Source organism: Colobus angolensis, unplaced genomic scaffold, assembly GCF_000951035.1.
Source record: "Colobus angolensis palliatus isolate OR3802 unplaced genomic scaffold, Cang.pa_1.0 Scaffold23, whole genome shotgun sequence".
NCBI classification, from domain to species: domain Eukaryota; kingdom Metazoa; phylum Chordata; class Mammalia; order Primates; family Cercopithecidae; genus Colobus; species Colobus angolensis.
In genome coordinates, this window is record NW_012115488.1 from 17,483,639 (window position 1) to 17,501,865 (window position 18,227).

The window sequence follows — 18,227 nt, forward strand, 5'->3', positions numbered from 1 at the left end:
TGGGCCCCATACAATATTCTACTTAGTTTCAAAAATGAATTCTTGAGTTAAAAATGACTTCAGATAGTTGGTTCTTTGGCTTAAGGCTGCATTCACAGAACCCATATCCTGGTGAACATGGTAGCCTGGGTCAATTGCAGAAAATCTAAAGAACAGAAGCTCCTTTCCCTCACTTCCTTCTTTTTTTATTTTTAATTACACAAAGAAGTCACTTACAGATGCTAGCCCCTTTGCTTTCAAAGAAAATGCATGCAGACCTTTCTCTGGCATTTTAGATTCTTGTTGCTTGCTGAAAAAGAAGGCAAAATAGTGCCAAGAATTTCCCCCTGCCAGATGTTAATCAAGAACAAAAGTAAAAAGTGTTCCATAATTTACAACATGCTATCTCTAAGTCTTCTTGCAGTCAGCTAATAGACCAAGAACACAGATACAGCATGTCAAGGTGGTCTCAATATTTTTTTTTAAACTCTAAAGCATAAACAGTAAGTAGATATGATAGGGGTGCGACGAGAAGCATATCTGGCTCTGGATTTTAAAATTTGAACATTATAGCTAGGACCCAAAATATTAAAGATTAAAAAAATTAGGAAGTGGTTAATCAACCTCATTAAGAACAACGTATTTCATAGATGTTTGTTCAAGATAGAAGGGCTATTTTTTTTCCTTATTCTAATTGTTACATGGGTTTTAGGTCTGTTTACCTGCTTATATCCTTGAATTAGTTCAAGTTGTACAGGCTTTAGGAGTTATAGTTCCTTGAGTGTTCTTGGAAAAAAAAGAACAATCTTATATAAAGACCCCAAAAGAACAGTACCCAGTGTCTGTCCACTTTACACAGATCTAGAAAGCCGCTATTCAAGACAGCTTCTGGGCAGTTTTCCCAGCCCAGTTTGTGTAGCATCAAAAATAAAATATAAGATCACAGATGCTTTGGACATGGAAAAAAGTCTTGAACATAGAACTTTGGGAACAATATTAAAGAGCTGAGTGCAAAAGTACAATATGCATGAGTAAGAAAATGCTTAAAGTATATATGTGTGCAGGCAAACATTTGTTACAAAGACACCTTGCCTGACTGCTGCAGGGTTGAGGAAGGAAGATTAGAGAGGGGAAAGGAAGAACATATAGAATTTGGAGAAAACAGAGAAATTTTTGGACTGCTCTTCAGTTTTTGCTGATTTTTCTCTTGCTCGAGGCATTTTTTTCAGAGTAAGATATTCCTCAGGGATGTCCATTTTATCTAATAGCATACAAGTGGGTCCTATGCCTTCCTTTAGTGTATGATTAATCTGTTTGCCATTTGAAAACTTTTATTCTGGGATTCATCCAAGGTATTTTACATAATTATCTGGTACTTCATCTGATATATGAGGACCCATAAAAGCAAGATATATTGCAGTCCTGGGTTAGCGTTACCAGAGTCATGAGTGATGTCTGTGCTGAAAGTCAGGAAGGCATTCCTGAATGTGACAGTCATTAGGCCATGACACTCCTGAAAGTGAGACCTAGGAAACTTTCCTGATTGAGTTATTCAAAACCAGACCAGAACTTACACTTGGCACAGTCAGAAGAAAGGCTGGACAACCAACCAAATGGGTCTTTTCTTCTCCAATTCCTACATTCCTTTTGGAAATGTGTTCTTCACATTAATAAACTCAAGAGTACAAGTAATTTCAGAAAAACCTATAGGATTTACAACCCAGGGGCCTGACTTTCTTGTTGATACCACGTAATTCAATAATGCTTCTCTGGAAGTTCCTTATATATATAGGAACAAAAGCTTGTGATCAAAATTGGAACACATGGACTGAAATTATTTCTAACTATGAGACCAACTGCTTGAAATCTAGGCTTTGTGGTCACCATGGATAGCTCCTGACTTTGGCTATCCAGAACAACCTCAAAGCAAAACAGCAAAATCAATGTGAATGTTAACAAGTCCCTGTACAAATACTCCAGTACTTCACTCACAGGATACACCTTAGGATTTTTCCATGATCACTTCTGTTATTTTAGACGTACTTCTAATAGTCTACTTAATTAATCTTGGGCCCTCTGCAATCAGAAGAAACAAATATATGGATAAGACCGATTCTTAGAGGCAGGCACACATACATCAGAGAGAAGTGGCCCATTACAGAGTGATATGGGATAGATATTTAAAACATCCAAAAATCCAATAGTTTGTGATCTCTTTATTGTATTTAAAAGATGTCTAAAATAGGTAGGGGCAAAGAAACCTACATGACCCAAGAATCTCAAAGAGTCTCCTGGAATACAGTTCAACATTGAGATTAAGTGCACACATGGCCTGAATTTGAATCCTGTTCAGTGCCACCTGGTTTCAGTTCTCAATTTTCTCAACTATAAAGGGGGGATAATACTATTATCTAACTCATAAAATTATTCTGACAGTTATAAGACATTATAACTATGAATTCATATATGACTTAATGTATACCTGGCACATTGTAAGTACTATGTAAGTGTTAGCTATGATAATTATGCATGTACATATAAACTGAATAGTCTGGATCACAATAACAATTATACCAGCAGGACAGATATCAGTTGAAAAAGACAGTCTTAGCACATTCTCATTTTTTGACCTACATTCTGATCACTTGCTTACTTCCTGGATAAATCACTTGTAGCCTCTAAATCTCAGCTAAAACGGTCTTCTCTTAGAAGCCTCCTGTGGCCAATAACCAGATGAAATAAGCTGCTTCTCCCCTAGGGTCTCCCACAATGTTCCTGTAACTCTCCTACCATGATACTCTGTTCTGTGATGGTATTCTTGACTGCCTTTTCCACCAAACTATAATTTCTCTGATGGCAAGGACTACCTCATTCAGTATGAAACAACCAATCCCTGGCACATAGTATGTGTATATTAAATGTGTTATTTAGCATAGAATGAAATGAATCTGTTAGTTTGAAAGCAGGCCAATTCACTAAAAAATCAATTTGCAGAATGACAAATTCATCAAATGTACTAATTTATCAAATATATTTTAAGAAACATTTTAGGCCGGGCGCGGTGGCTCAAGCCTGTAATCCCAGCACTTTAGGAGGCCGAGACGGGTGGATCACGAGGTCAGGAGATCGAGCCCATCCTGGCTAATACGGTGAAACCCCGTCTCTACTAACAAAAAATACAAAAAACTAGCCGGGCGAGGTGGCGGGTGCCTGTAGTCCCAGTTATTCAGGAGGCTGAGGCAGGAGAATGGCGTGAACCTGGGAGGCGGAGGTTGCAGTGAGCTGAGATCCGTCCACTGCACTCCAGCCTGGACGGCAGAGCGAGACTCCGTCTCAAAAAAAAAAAAAAAAAAAAAAAAAATTTTAAATATGTGTTCAATGGCTATGAGCATATTATTCTTAGTATTATATTCCAATTACTTGTTATTGAATTGGTAATTTAGTGAATTGGCTTGTGGAAAACTAGCTCTCAGTAAACTGGTTTTAGGAAAATTGCTTTAGAGCCCATAACTTTTCCTATTTAGTAAATAGTTACAATAATAATTTTTTTTTCTTCTAAAAAACATTGTATGTGGAAAACATGTGAAACTGGGTGCAGAGTACTATGAACGTCTCTATATATTCCTAAGAAAATGTTATTACCTATTTTTATTTATGTGCTGGTATGACAAAACTGATTTTACCTAATTGGCTATGTGCTACTCAGAAAAAACATTTTTGCTTGTCTCAGCTTCAGACTCCTTATCTGAAAGTTTCAAAAGCATTTTTATCAACTTGTCTGCCACGTGAAACCCAACTAGAAAATAGACTCCAATTGAGAACTACACTGAGTGTTGAAGATTACATATGCCATCTTACTAAGCAACTGAAGAAAGAACTCTTATTTTGCCACTCTCTTTCAGTTGTTCATAAAAGATGGCTATAAAAATAACAACTAATTCCTTTTTTTCTATTCAAAATAAATCTAAGGAATTTAGCACAGGGCTCAATAAAAGCTTATTATTATTGTTGTTTTTAGTTGTCATTGATAGCTTAATCTAATATCTTGAAATGATATACAATTAAAATTTAAATTAGTCTTATCCTCTGTAAGCTTTCACAACACAATATAGCACAAAGACTTGACTCTACAATCCATAAAATTTACAGTAGATTAAAGAAATGTATCATCCTTTCAGAACATCTGAATTTTTTTCTTCCTGATTATCTTCAATTATGTGCTTGTAATAGTCATTTAACTATGCTTTCTCCCCTACAGAAACAAAAAAAAAGGCAACGAGTTTAATATTGTCTTTAGTTAACAGAATACACATAACACCTCCACACCAAAGTAATAAGAAAACTCTTTGTCAACCAACTTTCTTCACTCTATGCTGATAGCAGCATTAATGCTAACATCTGTGTAGTAGCACTCTGTCCACAATTCAACTATACAATGATTTCACACTTCCTGAATGAGCTACAATCTAATAAGAGGAAAAGAGAGGGACTATTGCTCCTCCCCACTCCAAAAAAAAATAATTCTGCAAAGAGACTATTGAGCCTGCCAGAGCAAACAGGCACATTGAGGAAGGCTATAACACAACCCCATGGGAGAAGATGTGTATTTTTTCCATAATGAAAGCTATTAATTTCTTCAGCATATCTCACACACATAAAAGGTAATGTAGTTATGCAACGACCAGTTTTGTGCTGGGTGTAGTTCAGGGAGGGATGAATTCTGAATATTCATAACCCTTTTATGTCATATTTAAACTAATTAATATTCACTCTTAAGCATTAAAGCTGTTCTTGGAAGTTTTCCCTACTAACATCAACTCTCTCTTTTAATAGTAAACGTTCTGCCTGCTTAGTAGTTATGTTTTTTCACATACACCTATTTCCCTTGGATGTTTATTATTATGGTATTGCATGGTTGTTGATGGCAGAGACCATGTCCAATCTCCCAGGTCCTCATTCACTAATACTTTATCTATAGGTGCTGAGACAAAGCTCATTCATTGACTGACTAGATATAATGTAATTAAAGATATTCCTTTAAAAATATTTTAATGAGGAAACATTTTCTGCAGTTTTGAGAAGCCTGATGTTTTCAGACTAGTCATCAGCTGGTTAGAAGTGGTCCTAGGCATTTCACCTGCCTGTCTTTTCTGATCTGGATGTGACAGGGCGTCATCTCTTGCTGTTCTCTGAACCAAACAGAGAAATGAGCTGGTCACAGGACCTTGGGAGGTAAATTAGAAGGCAAGAATGGCTAAGAAAAGAAGTCTTTAAAATTTCAAGTATCTTAGTATGTTTAAAAGAAGGAGCTATATTCCAAAACCTCAAGCTGAGCAGTGAAAGAATAATAAGAGTTTTTCTCATTGCAAACTCACCCGGTCAAAGGGTGTACCAGAAAACCCCTAGTCTAAGGTTCCCATGGAAAGACATGTGAGAATCGAGTGATTCAGCAGATTTTAAGTGCTTATTTCCTTAGGCAGAGGTTAAACTTAATGTCAAGTGTTGAGTGAGGTTTGACTGCTTTTCCAGCTGCCCAGGCCATCTTTGTAAACACAGGAGTTAGAGATGAATACAACTCATTTATTCATGATATTTGCATGACTTAAACCTTTTCACATGTGCCTGGACCAGAGGCACTCTTAAAAGTCTGAGCAAATCTCAAAATGATTTATGGAGAGGCTTCCGCTCTCACACTAAGTCCACAAACATTTAAGGTGGATGTAGTCCAAGGTGGCAGGAGAAGCAATTTCCTCAGCCAACCTGGAGAAATGAGTGCCGCACAATCTAAGAAGATCGAGGAAAGCCTGCTACCACTGAAAAGATAACCCACTTAATAAAGGCTAAAAAGCCCCCTTTGGGGAGAAGAAATCCTTTTGCTTTCCCCCTGCTAGTGCAATTGCCTTCAGTGTCTGGGTCTGTAACAATAAGTTTTATATTTGTGTTCAGCCTAAGAAGAAACTACATACCACAGATTTAAGAAAAGATAATTCGAAGAAACAGAAAAACGAGTTGCAATGAGAAACAGACCTCTTTTACTTACTTACTTATTTATTTTATTAATTTATTTGCCCCTAGTAGAATATTTTTGAAACTAAATATTTCTCTTCTAGGGACCATTGGACTATTCGTTCTTCTTAAGATTGGCCCTTGGCGGAGCTTGCAGTGAGCCGAGATCGCTCCACTGCACTCCAGCCTGGGTGACAGAGCAGCAAGACTCCCTCTCAAACAAAAAAACAAAAGATTGTCCCATGAATGAGCTAACACTCCCTTGAACTATAGTTAAATTCTCCAGTCTCCCAAACCCCTGCCAATGAGATAAAAGTTGAATGTTTCCTCATAACTTTTACTTGTGAATAGGACAGTATTTATTTTTCAAAAACTATTTGAAAAATAGGAAAAAGAGGAAGGTCCTCTTTTTACCATAAATGACACTGACAACCACTAATTCATTTTACCTACTGGATGTCCAAAGGAAAAAACTTTTGATTGGCATAAATTGATTATAACTTTAACAATGTAATTGTGAACAAAGACCATGATACTCTGAATAGCTTACTTTCATAGAGTTTTGATGAATAAAATATATAAAAATATGGAATATAAAGTGTTTTTAAATCTGAAGAGTACTACGTCATTCATTTAATTTCCAGAGTTTATTGTAAAGCCCAAGGCAAAAATAAATAAATACAAACTCCAATGAATATTTTATAAGTGTGTTGCTCTCTTCAAGCATTAAAAACCTATTTCTTAAAATTTATAAGATAAAATTTAAGGATCATAGATTCCATGAACGTTTCTCCAAAGTTCACAAGAAAATGAGTAAAAGGAGCCAGTCATCTGTACACAATGAAGACTACATAAATTGTCTTGAGGCAATTTAATTTTGCTCATTCCCTATTCCAGCTCCAAAGGCAAATACAATGGAACTACATCCCATCTCTACCAGCCTTGCCAGAAGGCACCACAGAGGGAGAAAATCAAGTTAATGAGGGATGGGAGAAGACATCAAGGGCCATCTGAGTCCCAGAGACATAACTGCAAACCCATCTTAGGAGGCTGCCAGACTATAATGGCCACATATGACACCACTATAAAATAAAAAATCATAATTCAGTTAGTTTCAGGTAATTTTTAAAGTATTTTTAAGAAAAGGGGTTAAAAGATCATTTTAAAGTCTAAGGAGATGTTTCAGTAACAATACCTGTTACTGAGTTATTTTAAAGCAGACAACATTACAAGAATTTTCTTCTTTGTGTCAACCTTCTTTTGGCAATGAATGGAATCGAGCTGGTGAAAGACTAATCAAACCGTAAGGGGTGTGGGACTGTCTTAAAATAAACTCTTCCCCTGGGTTTTTAAGGCATCAGCTCTGGCAGATGAGACCTGCCGCCAATCAGATGTGTGATTGCAGCAGATAAATGACACCCACTGGACTTGACTTATTTGCTCTTATGAAATTCCTGTCAGTTTTGAGACGTAAATAATTCAAGCAAATGGCCTTGGATACCAGAGGCTGCCAATTACTGTGTCACCAACTCACCACCATTTGTTTTGGTCACCAGAGTATTTCTTTTAAAAAACCAAGACTTCCAGACTCAAAATAAGTTCCACGTTAAAGCAATTTCTTTCCCTCCAATTTCTTCCAAACTAGTTTTATTTGCATTTTGAAAGAAGAAATGGAAGTTTATCATTTAGAATGTCTTTTGTGTCTCTGATTCCTCTACAAAAGTTCAAATATAATTGAGTTGGGAATTAATAGTACAAGCAATTACATCAGAAAAAATGGAACAAACACTTTCAGTATTTTTAAAAAGAACCATAAAATTCCCAGAGTACAATCAACACATTTAAGAATTCAAGAGAGAAAATTACAATGCTTGCATCAGCCTAATATCTGAAATGAATCCAACATTTCCATTTTAAAGCCACTAATCCAAGAATAAAGGGGAGATGAAACAAATTCAGACAGCTATAAAAAGCACTATGTTTGGGACTGAGTGTTGTGGCTTTGTCTGAAGTTTAGAATTACCTCTGATCGAGACAGAAGTTGCTAAGTGGACTGCAAAGTCATGTTGCTTTCCTGATTCTGTCCCTTTTGTCATTAGCAGTTTGATGAACAAGGCATTGGTGCCTATATTATCGACTCCATTTGATAAGAAGTTTATTATACCAATGTATGCATTCTCTTCTTTTTTTCAGTTCTACACTGTGCATTGTAAATCATTATGAGAATGTTTTTTCTATTGATACCTCTAAGTATATTGCCCCAATTTCTGCAGCTTCAGCTAGCTGTAACAACAAATCTCCTGCAAATTATTAACAATATCATGTCTTATTCTTGGACACAAGCAACTTTCAGAACTGAAGCTACTTCATTTAGTTCTGCTCTTCACATCTCCATAGGAGAAAAAAAGAATTCTAGAGCCTGAATTAGTCACTGACCTTCTTCTGCAGTTTAAATTGTCATTCTGTGGTGATTAAATGAAGCTCCATGGGGCACTCAGCCAGAGCCAGTTAGTAAGTTATTAGTTCCATCAACGCTGTTTTGTAAAAGCTAAGACCCAAATTCGGCGATTATTCCTGTTATCCAAGTCTTAGTCACTCCAAGAAAAGCATACTTGGTATTCCTGAAAGATAAACCACACTATTTTGTGACATCTTCCCACAAAGTTTGAGTTGTATGAGCTCTCTCCTTACTGTTAAGATTTGGAAAGTGGCCCTAATGTAGCATTGCCAGATTTAGCAAATCAAAACACAGGATGCCCAGTTACATTTGAACTTAAGATAAACAATAAATAACTTTTTAGTATGTCTCAAATTTTATACAGGATATAATTAACTTTAAAAATTATTTGTTGTTTATCTGAAATCCAAGCTTAACTGGTCATCCCATATTTTATCTGCCAACCTTACCTGATGGCATCACTATTAAGTGAACTTGTGAAATTAGAGAAGAAGGCATCCATGACTGCAGGTGGCTCAACCACAAACTGAGATTCAGGAAGTAGTCAGCACAGGGGCCTTTAAAAATCTTTTTTTCCGGCCGGGCGCGGTGGCCGAGACGGGCGGATCACGAGGTCAGGAGATCGAGGCCATCCTGGCTAACACGGTAAAACCCCCTCTCTACTAAAAAATACAAAAACAAAAACTAGCCGGGCGAGGTGGCGGCGCCTGTAGTCCCAGCTACTTGGGAGGCTGAGGCAGGAGAATGGCGTAAACCCGGAGGCGGAGCTTGCAGTGAGCTGAGATCAAGCCACTGCACTCCAGCCCAGACGACAGAGCGAGACTCCGTCTCAAAAAAAAAAAAAAAAAAAATTAAATTAAATAAAAATAAATAAATAAATAAATAATCTTTTTTTTTTCCTGGAAGCAAAGGGAAGCTTTGACTGGCAGGGCTCTGGTGAGAGACCGAGCCCTGAAGAGAGCAGTGGCCAACAGCAAAGGCCTCAGCAGTGCTCAGCGGCTGCTGAATAATGGACATACCTGCTCCTGATGGGCTGCTGCTTCCAGAAGGTGGCGTCCCTGTGAGTATGCTTTTCCAGATTAATGATGTGCAACAAAAATAGTCAGGCAAGGCCAAGAAAAGGCCTGAAATGCAGAAATTAGCTATCTAGCTTGTTTTAATAACCACTCCTATTTAGGTATCTCTGGCTGTTCCACTCAATCATTTAAAGGAGTCAAAGGACAAAGGACAAACGTTTATTGTTTGGACGAACGGAGGCAAGATGGTGCACTTCCGGGTTCTTCATCCCCCCCTCCCAACTTTTCCCGCGCGCGCGAAAATGCAGCCGGTGACCTGGGAAGGTGCAGACCAACTGGGCATGCACCAGGTGACATCAATCCAAAGAGACCAAGATTTACCTGGTCGCACCTGCGGAACGCCCCGACACGCCCGTGCCCCGCCTATTGCCCTCCCACTCCCTAGAAAAGCCGCTCTTGGCCCAGGTCCCACGCGGACTTCCCAGCTTCCCCACTCCGGTCGTTCCGTCCGAGAGCGTCACGGGCGACTCTGTGGGCCTCATTTGCCGGAGGCCGACAGACTTCTCCCTACCCACCTTCTTCCCTTGAAGCTAGGTGACCAAAATAAACTTGCAGTTTTGCTCCTGACCTTTGCCTACTTGCTGGTTCTTTTGTGCTCGCTCTGGTGGTCTTAGAAAAAACAAGTCATTTATTACTTGGAGTAGATTTTGTTTTGCAGAAATTTCCCAAGTATGTTGTAGTATAAACCTCAGTTATATCTTTTGTCAAAAATGTATTAAAATGGTAGAAAACAAATTACATTTACATTCCACACATTATATGTAAAATTGTGAATAAACACAGGTGGTGGAAGGAGATAGACAATAACTAAGGCTAATTGATATTTTAGAGATAATTTTTGCAATGTTTTCCTAAAAGCCATGATTTTCACATTTCATCTTCAATTTGATAACTAAGCCCTATGTCCAGTGCCCATGAAAATTTCTGAATATGAATTTTATGATCCCCAAAGTAATCTACTTTGTGATCCTCTTCACACTCTTAGAAACATTATTAGGTGAGAATAATATGGGAATTAAAGCATCCTTTCCTTTATTATGGATTCTCTCTCATTAATGTCTCTATCTCTTTTTCCCTTTATGTCTAATTACATAGAAGCTAGTTGGCAGGTGCACTTGTAACTTATGAAGCAATTAGTATAATTTTCATAATTAATCTTAAGATATGCTTAAACAATAAATGTGTTAAAGACTGTCCAATATGGTATCTGCTAGCTATATGCAGGTATGTAAATTTAATCTGAAGTGATTAAAATTGTAAAAAAAATTCAGTTTTTCAGTCGTACTAGACACTTTGCAAGTGCTCAGGGGCCACACGTGGTTAGGGGCAACTGAGCTGGACAGTGCAGCTCTGGAACATCTCCATCATTGCAGGAAGTTCTTTTGGACACTGCTGTCTTTAGACAATAATATTTTCATACTGAACTAGAAAGGATATGCATATTTTAGGCACCATTCCGTTCAACAGTAATTATAGGAAAATAGAAAAATATTATGAAAGATATATTTGAGCAATTTGGTTGGAGCAAATTTACCAGGTTAGGCACCACAAATTCAACAATTCCAGGACAGCTTTGAGGAAGTAAAGACAGAAAGACATCACACCTTTGAGGAATTAAAGACAGAAAGACATCACAGCTTTGAGGAATTAAAGACAGAAAGACATCACAGCTTTGAGGAATTAAAGACAGAAAGACATCATATACATAAATGTGCTTTCAAATGTGAATAAAGAGTACTATTGCAACTGTGATTAAATATAGCCCCATTATGGGCTCTCAAACAAGACTGCCAGGGTAAACTCCATTTACTACTTTACAGCTGTTTGATCACAGGCAAGTTATTTGATATTTCTATGCTTCCCTTTTGTCATTTATCAAATATGGATAATAATCATACCTACCTTTTTCATCAGGGCCACCTCATCTCTGTGATTTGTGCTCCCTAAAGTTGTACAGCACATACCTGTGCAACTGTATAAATCAACTCTCTGCCTTGGAATTTGAAGGAATTAAAAAAGCGAATTCATTTAAAGGACTGAAACAGCACTAGGCATATACTAAACACTCAGTAAATGTTAACTATACTTAAGCTATTTCTCAAAAGAAAATTTCCCAAAGGAAAGAATCAAACAGTAGAATTGAAAGTCATTCACAACTAGGGTTATGAACCAACCTGGTTTGCCATGAATTAAAGGGATTTGGGGAGTGTGGAAATTTCAGTTTTAAAATCTAAAAAAGAAAAAAGAAAGGAAGAAAAAAAAAGAAAAAAAACAAGCAAACCAGAATAAATTAGTTACCCATGAAAAACAAGGAATATATTTAACCACAAGAAACACCCACAAGTGAACAAAAATTTATTCATTTTATCCAGTGATTACCAATATTAGTAACAGCATATGGCTAAACATTATGAATTCTTCAAACTAAATATAAAGGTATAAGGGTTAGTAGCAGATGAAGAGAATTAATATGGTTCTTTTTGGCATTTAATGTGGGTATCTACATGAAAGCCAAAGTTACACAGCTGGAGTAGAAAATAACACAGTGCCTGTGACTTGTGGCTTTTAAATAACAGCACTGGATATCTCAGCATAGGATCAGATGGTTAAACTAGGATTGCTTTTTTTCCCTCCTTTTTTTTTTTTTTTGACTGGAGTGAAAATGTTTGAATGTATCACCCTAGCTGCTAGCCCTGGAAACCTCAACTTTAAAGGAAACCGCTTACCAGGAAATGCTTAATTACTACAGGGTATCTTATTCTTGTGTTGCTCTATTTTTTACAAGCCATAAAAGAATTGTGTTTTCTCCCTATATATTTATCACCATTGTTCAAACGTAATCTATACCTTGGCACTTGAAGAAATGAGACGAAAAGTGGTGTTAATAATGGTTTTAATTAAATCAAATGTTTATGATTTCCTCTAAAACTGTTTCTTTGCATAGCCTAGAGCAAGAACACAGCAGGGCAGCAGTAGTCAAATCAGGAGAAGAGGAGATAGAATTAGCATGGATCCTAAAACTAGCAAGTTGCTTTTTATGCTACAAGTCTCTATTCAACAGAGCACTAAATTGGGTTTTACTGGGCAAGTCCCAACCTAGTCAACGCTTTTGTGAGTCCTATGGACGACAGTATTATTGTTCATTCACATTTACTTGGAATGCTGAAAGACAATAAGTAAGGATAACAGGCAGGTCACTCCAAATAGACATCTCCTCACTCATAGAAGCTGAAGGTCTCTTTTCAGTGAGAATGTTCTCTTACTTAATAGATTTCTGTCTTTCTTTCTTTCTTTCTTTCTTTCTTTCTTTCTTTCTTTCTCTCTCTCTCTCTCTTTCCCTTTTTCTTTTTTTTTTTTTTTTTTTTTGACAGGTCTCATTCTGTTGCCCAGGTTAGAGTGCAGTGGCATGACCATAGCTAACTGTAAGCTCAAACTCCTAGTCTCAAGCAATCCTTCCAAGTAGCTGGAACTACAGGTATACACCAAAACACCCAGGTAATTTTTTTTTTTTTTTTTTGAGAGATGGGATCTTGCTATGTTGTCAAAGATGGTCTCAAACTCTTGGCCTTAAGTGATCCTCTTGCCTCCCAAAGCACTGGAATTACAGGCATGAACCACTATGTCTGGCCTTTAAGAGATATACTTTTTAAGTGGTATTCAGGTTGTCTTATCTCTTCTCCTTCAGGAGAGTGGTCAATGTGAGCTCCTGGGCATAGAAAAGGGATATTTTTTCCCCTTATCTGTTTCCAAATCAGCATCTCCAATCTTTTTCCTTATAAACACATATGCAAAATGTTATACTTGACCATTCCTTTATTAGTTTATGCTTATTAAATGAGTCACTGATTGGCAGGTAGGATGGGAGTTCACACTGAGTTGTTACAGTTCACTTCTTTCACTAAAAGAGAAAGGAAGCATGAATTCAAAGAAACCCAAAGTTAACCTCCAGTTTGGGGTGATCAGCAATGATGGAGGGCAGCAGGGATAGAAATAATGTTCTAAAAATAGAAATAGATATCATTTTTTCTCTTTAAAATACTTAAAATAGTTTGAGAAGAAAGTGAAAAGGAGTGTCAGTTTTATTTTTTGGATAATATTTTACCAGGATCAACATTAAAATCAGTTTTGACTCTGAATACTCACAAATCAATCAACAGGTCTAGTGGCTTAGGGAAGTACTAGAGGAGAAGTTATTAAAATCAGTTGAGGAAGACTCTGCAACACAGAGTTTCTTGTCAGTAGTGGAGAGAGTACCATGCAAAATTATTTGGCTTTAAAAGCTATTAGATGAATTCTCATAACCAATAGTTTTCACCATCAAATTTGTATCACATAGCTATATAATTTTAAACAATAGGTCAAGAATTGAGTCTTCATCTTGAATTCTGCATCATTAACCCTGCTCGCAGTATTAGCCTTCAACAAACATCCTTACGAATCCCAAGGCAAAATACCAATCAATCTAACTGCATGTTTCTTCTCCTCTGTGTAGGAGTGCCTTTGAAGCAAATAAAGCTTCATGTATGGAATAAAGACACCCACGCCTGGGGATGGAAATCAGACTGAAAAAAGAAGTTAACAAGGTAGAGATCTTCTAATCAGATAGTGAGTTAAGTGACTGAGACCTAGTTTAGCTATTCTGCCGACTTGTAGTGCAATCTTCCACTTTATTATGTCTCTCAGTTTTCTGTCTGCAAAATCAGAAGCAGTTATCCTACATCGACATGTGGAAAATTCCAGATTATCTCATCAAGTTTTGCAAATTATCACAGGCACTTGGGACTAAGGCTTGAAAGAAATTAGGCCACAGCTAAAATAAATCATGTGCAGGGAAGATAAATTGTTTCATAAAAATTAAAACTATTGCCCCTGGCAACTGCACTAGACTTCTCAAATCCTCTGACACTCACTGGAATTGAAGCCTGACATTATTAAGTGAGAAAAGACAACCGAAAATTTTGTAGATTAATAAAGCATTTTAACAACTAATTTTTTTAAATCTATCTATCTGTAAGACAATTTCTAAAGATAACCCCTTGGATTCAGGACAGGAAAGTCCATCTCAACATGAAAGAAAGATACTTTTTCTAAAGACTTTCTATGAAGAAAAATCATTATTATCCTTCAGTAACTGATCCAAGCACCCTATATATTTCACATAGGTTTTGAAATAAATTTCTAAGAAAACTGAAAATAAAGCAATTAGCTAGTAGAAAGTACCATGTAAATACAAACTGTCACTGTTTTAACTTTGCAGAAGTGGCTCAACCAATGGTTTAGAGCCCACCAATTCTGGTTTCTAGGGATTCTGTCTACCTTTGATCCTCTGTTCTTCAAAAATTAGATGAAAATAGGAGAGCTTTTCTCAAGAGGAGGTTTGAAGATTTTTGAAATTGAAAATTTTTTATATTTCCCAAAATTTAAATGCAAATATTAAAACAGTAGTCAAAAAAGAAAAAGAAGCAGAGAAACTAATAGCCAAACTGGTAACAGTTTAGCATTCTGATGTTGTCTCTACGTCTGATTTAGTCCAGGCCTTGAGCAGATTATCCAACTCATCCTGTTATTTAAATAAGTTAATGCCAAATAATTTTGTTTGGAAGATTAATCCTTATTTCAAATATTTAAGGAGGGCATATTCTCAGATAAAATTAATTTTTGCCCCAGAAGTATCCTTTATTCGTTCCATTAATACTTATCAAGTGTCCACTACATGTAATGTATTATGCTAACTGCCATAACAAAACAGTTACCCCATCTCCCTTATCACCTTCTTTATGGAAAGTGGTGGTGGGAGGGAGAATGTGGCATGCCCAGAACCCAGCTTTCTAACTATTCTCTTTTTCTTTATCTTTCCTCTTCCTTCCCCTTCATCTTAATGGTGGGTCAGTTTTAGGCAGGCACAACTAGAAGTTGGTTAGCTACAGAGAGGTTAAACAGATACATAAACATATTATGAATAAAAAGAGTCAGGTTTCTTATTAATGAAGAATAGTGTTACAAGGGGAAAGGAGAAAGAGACCTAAAGTGGTGAATTGGAATGTGAACTCATGATAGATTGATGCCAGATAGATAGATAGATAGATAGATAATAGATAATGTATATTTGAATACATACAAAATTTTTTTAGCTCTTCTAATGGATAAATAGAGAAAGCCTCCAATAATGTAACTGATTACAATGAGCACACCTAGCATTCAGAAAATGGTTTCTAAATATCATACTTCATTAAAAGAAACTAGGACTGTCTGAAAAAACAGCTGACTGTTAGAGCTAGGAACAGAAAAATACGAAATGGAAATGGGCCATCTTATTGTACTACAAAGTAAGGAATTGCTCAAAGAATATCAGGACATGTCAAATAAAACAAGCAACCAGTCTGCTTGCAAACTGTAGGAAAATTTGCACATCCAAAATAAATTATATTAATGGAGTATATCCCTTTGCATAAAATCCATAAATCATACAGATAAAAATAAGTAGATTGGCAAGAAGTGAAAGCTCTACCTTATAGTAGATTGCCAACTGTAGTTCTAGTTCTCATTATTCATTATTGTTTGTTTTCATCGTGCTGATTTTTGGTGATCAAGCCTCAGTCCCCTTCATAGGGCCCTCCCCTTTTTAAAAATTATGTGGGCACAGAGAGGCCACCTTTTTCAGGATATTGCATTTTCAGGCTTGTGGTGATAAATAAGGTTGATAAAATGCAAGTGTTCATAATGACTTTCCAGTTGGCCCTGATGTTCTTGCATGTGATTGCTTCATGCCTGGACTACGACTTTCAGTGGGAGATGGAAGTTTTTCAGAGAAATGAACTGTGGAAAAATGTCCTTTCCTTAACTTGAAACTACTTTTAAAATTTGAGAGTCTGGACCAAAAGAAGAGGAATATCAGGTTGAAGTCAAGATGACAGATAAGGTGAGAGTAATGACTACTCCAAAGATGGCTTCACTGAAGAAAAGGCATTTTAAGATTTTTTTTAAATCTTGTCAGAAGATCCCAGAAAAGTTCTAATTTTCATTAGCAATTAATAAAGTTATACATGCAGAAATGAATACAACAGAACACTGCTCTTTTTTATTTTATTTGTACTTTTTGGTCTGGGATATGGGTTTTAAATGGACATTGTACCAGTTTCATTAAAATAAACAATATTTGTAAAGAAAAAAAAGTAAATTGCCAAAGAATAATCAGATTAGAAAACTACAATTTGGGAACCACAATAGTAATAATTGATTCAGACAAGAATCAAAGAATCATGCTTGGTGCTAAAACTGATCAGTGAAATTGGAATGAGGAACATGATATTACATAGTCTCAATGCATCTCCTCACAATATTCTTATGAATTCATAAGTACAACATACATGTTAATGACATTTTCACTGGAGAGCCTTCACAAACTTCATCTTCACCAAGTTAGTCAGAGTTAATAGCACCATTAATGGGACAGTTGACATATGTGATGTGATTCACTGAGGAGAGCATGGCATCACTCCTGGGGCATTCCTGCCAAAAATTTATAAATCATGAGGAACCATCAGACAAATCTAAATGGAGAGACTTTCTACAAAGTAATCTATACTCTTCAAAAATGCGAAGATTTTTAAAAGTTAATAAAAGACTGAGAAACTATTCCTTATTGAAAGAGGCCAAGGACATGACAACTAAATACAATGCATGATCTTGAATTGGATCCTGAGACCAAAAAGAACATTACTGGAACAACAAAACAAATTTTAAAAGAGCCTATAGATTTCATGGTAATACTGTAATTTCTTGATTTTGATTATTTTGCTGTGATTGTGAAAGGACATTATCATTATAATTAAGAAATAAATACTATTCAAAAATTAAGAAATAAGACAGGAGTCCAAGGAGAGTAAAACTTGAGGGACAATGAAATTCTTGGCTCTTTGTCTCTAATCTTTATGTTTGGGACAACCTGGTCTGTCTCAATATAGAAATCTTCCTAATCAGGGGAGCTAAAAACAAGCACCTGCATTTGGACAAGTGGGTATGGAGAAGGCAATGTGCTAGAACTGGAATAAGTAGTCATGGAAGGCACATGCTCCTTTGAAAAACATGTACATGTAGCATATATCACCCTGCCCCCCAAAATGGTACTTTTAATACTATAATATCTATAATGACTTACAATGAATGAGCTTTCACTTTAAATCTGAAGGCCATAGGCATTCTCACTGTCCTCATATAACTCAGATTTCAATAATGAGCATAAGAAAAGTACAAGAAATGACTATTCCACAAGAAAGTTCAGAGTAATGATTGCTAAGGTCTTTTCTTCCTCTGAAAACAATATGGTAGTCAAGCTGAGGGTAAGTAGTAAAGATGAGGTAGGCACAACAGCCCCAGAATGCAGAATCCCAGGAAATATGAATTGACCTAAAAGACAAATAAAAAAATGACTTGGAAGGTGGTCCTGCAGGAAGCAGGATCAGGGACCAACTTGCAAGGTCATCCTGGGTCTATGGCTTTGTCTGCTGTGGCCAACACCTCCTCACGTGGGCGACCCTGAGAGATGTTGCTACAGTCTAACATTTTGTGAAGAAGTAACTGTAAAACTGCTACCAAATCCTAACACCATCACAATGTGACCATGATATCAAATTGTTTTATTTCCAATTGTAAAGTAAATAATTTCAAGCAACCCATCTGAATGTTAAGATCTACTCAAACAAGTTGGT

The 18,227-nt window shown here is 36.6% G+C and overlaps 1 pseudogene; it reads left to right on the forward strand.

The window, feature by feature from the left end:
- The first annotated feature begins 9,452 nt into the window (after positions 1-9,452).
- Positions 9,453-18,227, forward strand: part of LOC105513467 — a 40,258-nt pseudogene continuing 31,483 nt past the window's right edge.